Below are 5,343 nucleotides of genomic sequence, written 5' to 3'. Positions count from 1 at the left end.
GAGGAGTTTCGGAAAATTCACACAAGACGGCTTTTATTATTTATAATTTTTAGAAAAATTGGTAATTTTTTTGAATGAAATTTCCTATAAATACCTTTCAGAGTGTAGATCACGGTTATATAGGTATTTAATGTGAAAAAATTAAATTTGATGGGCTTCTACTCATAAATATTGGCATGATCTCCGAAATGAGTCGAAACCGCGATCCTACGACCGCTGCGCTAACCACTAGGCCATTGCGCCTGCACAGAGGACTATGATAAATAAGAGGATATCTAAGAACTGACTTCTTCCTGCATATTGAATTCGTTCCTATACTCAACGAACTTTTGCCTCACTCACATCGTGACTTAAACGGCGTTCACCGCAGAAACATAAATATACTCACACACACGTACGCAAGCACATACGTTAGTGTTTATGTAAACACACGAACCTTCACCAGCAGCATGGTTACGTCCTATCACGTGACCCGAACTGACCAATGAAAATGCAATAAATCCACTTTCTGTCTTATTCCTCCATTACACTTCTATTTTAGTGATCGCATGTTTTACGCTTTCATTTCTCCCCCTTTTTTTTTATTCAACAACTAATTAAATGGGAACACCCAATTAACGTCATTAGTTATATACACGACTGACTTATTTACAGTTTTCAACCGAATCCCACTGGCAGGATATCTTTCAATTTAACAGCGACAACTAAAGGTATTTCTACACTTTAGTGCCCCACGAATTTGTTTTCGCGAAATTTTCTCAAATTTGTTGTATTTGTAAATAACGCTTTGCAGAAATAATTTTTTGAGGTTGTAGATAACGATTGTGTTGACAATATTAAAAAAGTAATTGTATTTTGGATGAATCTTTTAGTCTCCTCTCCCCCAAATATTGACAATCTGTTGGGAATTTTCATATTTTTCCCCCTTGATTTTTCTATCGCAAACATCTACATTACGTAATCTACATTCTCGAAAGCATACTTTTTGTATAGTGTCGTTTAAAAAATATGTATTCTAAAAGGAAACGATGTTGGGAGAAGGAAGTATTTTATTAAATATTAGCATAATTGAAAAGATATCTAGAATATACACAAAGGGGTAATTTTTCAGTTTAGGGATATTAAAAAACTAAATAAAATTAAGGGGGACTAGTACAGCAACATAAGTTACCTTGCTGTTAAATAACATAAATACTGGATAGGCCCGTGGAAGACAAGCGGGACGCGTAGTTTTTTCCCCACGAGCGTTCCGGACCCCAGTTATGAACTCATTTGCATACAGCCAATCAGAGCTCAACTATCTTTCGCTCGATGACGCTCTATCGTGCACATATTTAACCCCAGCACTTTCAAATTTAATATTTGAAATGCTACACTGATGATGAGAAATAAGTAATTAAATGTACTTTAATCTCGAAACCCGTATGTGGCTAATCGGAGTCATGTGGATTCATTGTTTCTCTTTTTGCCTTCGTAAAAGAGTGTATTGCCGTCTGGGAGATTCTTACCATAGTAGAAAAGGAGTTTTTAACTGCTATTTCTAAATTCGGAATGTGGTGAAGCAATTAGTTGACCCCCTTATTATAATTATGTTTACAATTATAGTATATATATATATATATATATATATATATATATATATAGTTTTAGGGAAAATAACCAATTTTCAAGAACACATTGATGAAAATCCACTATATTAATTTTTTATAAATTGATTTTAATTGAGTTTTTTACCTGTAATTTTGGATTTTGTCCCTAATAGTATCCCCTCCTATGTGTTATATATATATATATATATATATATATATATAACACATAGGAGGGGATACTGAAAAGTTCCTGGCTTTAAAGATATTGTGAAAGGCCTGGTTGGAGCCCTAATTTTCCAAGTTCCTTTACAGTGCTTAGAAAAACTGAAGGACCACTGCAGAGTGTGTGTGAATCTGAGAGGAGAATATGTTGAATGAAATCATTATTAACTGATCTTCCAGTATTGTCTCTTTAGCACATCCTCATATATAAACAGACTTCTTAAAAATGAATACATTGCCTCGCCCCCACTTCTTAAAAGTACTATTATTTTTCATTTCAGATTACAGTATATTAATTGTTTATAGCAACTGGTCATGCCACGAACACCAGACGCGAAAGAATTGTCAGATTTTCAAAGAGGACGTATCGTGGGTCAGTCTGATAGTGGACGTAGCCAGCGTAAGATTGCACAAAGCCTTGGAATTCCTCTTGCCACAGTGAACAGAGTGATTGTACAGTTCACCAGCGAAGGAAAGGAATCAACTGCCTCCCGCTCAGGTCGACCTGGGCCCTCTGATAAATGTCTTCAGACTGTTGAACAGATTGTTGAAAACAATCCCCATTGTAAGGCAGCTGATGTTGCAGAGCAACTCCAAAAGAGTCGGAGAACTTCTGTGAGGTATCTTCATCAACTTGGCTACTACGGTAAAGTAGCAAGAAGGAAACCCTCTTTGACCCACAGATATCCAAAGGATAGGACAAATAAGGTGGTAGAGAGAGCCAAATGGGTTAAAACATTAAGACCTTCAGAAGAAACGTCAACTAAATCCTAAATGAATTATTTAAATGCATCAGATAGCATTATTTTCTTTCTCAAAATAAATCCTTCAAAAAAATGATTGACTCTATTTATTTTTGAAATTTACTCTGTGTGTGTATGTGTGTATCACCATCATTATCATCATTTAGCATCTGTTGTCCATGCTGGCATGGGTTGGCCAATTTGACCAGGGCTGGTAAGCTGACGGGTTGCACTAGACTCCAGTTTGATTTGGCATTGTTTCTAAGGCTGGATGCCCTTCCTAACACCAAACACTCTGAGAGTGTAATGGGTGCAATTCTGTGCCACCAGCATGGGTGCCAGTTTCATGACACCATTATCTGCCATCATTACAATTCTGACTTGGCTTGATGGGTCTTCCACTCAAGCATGGCATATTGACAAAGATCTTTGTCATATATCATCACCTCTGTTAGGCCCAGCGCTTGAAAGGTGCTTTTTGCGTGCCAGTTACATGACACCGTCATTACTCATGACTACGTTTTCACTTGGCTTGATGGGTCTTTTTGTGTATATATATATATATATACATATATACTAGTTGACGTACCTGGTAATCCTGGGAAAGCGGTTCTGTTCTCATAATTGTTTCACTAATCAGTAACAATACAAAGTATGTAGCCCTTAAAACGGCTTTTGTGCATTTATTGAGAATACCGAACTGTCTTACACAGGATCTTGTTTTTAGGAATTCCCAGTAAGTTATGAATACCCAAATTGTGAAGTCAGTTATGTAATAACATGAAATTAATTACCTGATAGTAAGAATTCAAATAAAGTAGCCCCGAAAAGGGGTTTAATACATTCCCACAGTATATAGAACATAGGGGGAAATACTAATAAAGTATGTATACTAAAATTGTGAAGCATGTTACGTAATAACAGGCTAATCAGATATGAGATAATAACAATTCAAAGTAAATAACTCTGAAAATAGCTTTTGTGCATTCACAGAGAATATGACCCTCAGTGGCGCTAGTGTTGGTATATTCGTGAATGTGTCACTAACCGAAATAGGTGGATCTATTGTTTAGGAAAATACTATTTACTTATTTAAGCATTGTACTGGATAAATTGCGAAAATAACAGAAATAGTTCAAATACTAAAAAATAATCATACTCAATTTGATTTTTTTAATACATGTGGAAAAATACGGAGGTTAAGAAGCTGGAAAATATATATATAAGGTTTGTGCAAAATTATTGTGGCTTTTTTTCAATAGATTTTATTCAACAAAAAATTTAAACAAAATGTCAGCATGGCCGCAGTCAAATGACTGAAACAAGTGAAAGAATAAATTACTTTGCCTTTCTTATGTCTTATTGGCCCCAAGGTGGGGCAACTCATCTTTTGTTTTGCATGCATACATACATACATACATACATGCATGCATTCATGCATGAATACATACGAGGGGTGGTGAAAAGTTCCTGGCTTTGAGCAAAAGGAAATGCAGAAAGATCAATTAATTATGATTTTATTCAACAAATTCCCCTCTCAGAGTCATACACTTATTGCAGTAGTCCTTCAGCTTTTGCTACTTGTGACGGCTATTTCACTGCGGTTTACACTGCAGGGAACACGACTGGAATGTGGGCTTTGTAGAATATTTGTGGTTGATCAAGGATGAAGTATTCTATGGCCAAGAAGAAGCTGGTAAATGTTTTAGCGATACTTTGTATAGATATGGCATTTTTCGTGGAAAATTTGACAAGAGGCTGGTGGTGCTGCCACCTACTGTTGCTTTCGTTGTAAGAAAGGGAAAGAAAGAGAATTTACTAAGAAATAGAAGGGAGAGTAATGTTCCCCGTTAAGGGGAGAGAACCGATCAGAGTGTGGTATGTAAATAATAAAGAGAGGTAAGCGATATATTTCAAAAATCTTAAAATATTCTTGTACTTCGGGACGGCCATTTCATTTATTATTATTATTATTATTATTATTATTATTATTATTATTATTATTATTATTATTATCATTATTATTATTATTATTATTATTATTATTTGCCAAATAAGCACACGCACTATATAGTTTTCTTCACTCGTTTATTACTGTTATTTTTATTATTTTGACGCTTGTCCATTGTCCGGAAATCTTTCGTCACACATCTGTGACCTCTTCAGCGACACTTTACGTTTCCGTGTGTGTTCTTGCTCCACTCCATTCTGTTCTTCTAAGATGTGTATCTTTATGTGCGCATGCGTTTGTGCCCTTGAGTGTGTGTGTGTGTATGTGTGAGTGTATGTGTGCTGTGTGTGTGTGTGTGTGTGTGTGTATCATAATTTTTAGCAGCCGTGTCTCTTTCTCCTCAGCCCCAACCCCTCAGCCCTTGATGCTGCTGCTGTGTGTTCGTTCCCGGTGTTGCCATTGTGGTAGTTGTTGTCGTTATTGTCATCGTCGGCACCACTGCTACTCCCGACCGTGTTAGTTTTGTTGTTGACAGCATACGGTTGTCCATGGTGGAGACACAATGGGCCAGTGGTGAGTGTTTATTGAGCAAAAACACCTAAAGCTTCCCGAGGCTCCGGGAGTGGGGTGATATAGATTTTTCGGCGATCTTTCGGTACGAGTTCCTATATGAGAGTCGACTCCCATATTCTTTAACTAACCAATTTCGGTTACCAAAAGCTCAAAGCAGACAATAGATGGAAAAAAAAAAAACCCCTTTATTTAGCCTGACTGATTTAAGTAGAAAATATTCGAAGTACATAACCTACATTAATTTCTTCCTCATTCGCTCGGCCCC

This window comes from Octopus bimaculoides, chromosome 28 (genome assembly GCF_001194135.2).
Source record: "Octopus bimaculoides isolate UCB-OBI-ISO-001 chromosome 28, ASM119413v2, whole genome shotgun sequence".
Lineage (NCBI taxonomy): Eukaryota > Metazoa > Mollusca > Cephalopoda > Octopoda > Octopodidae > Octopus > Octopus bimaculoides.
This window is presented reverse-complemented; position numbering follows the sequence as displayed.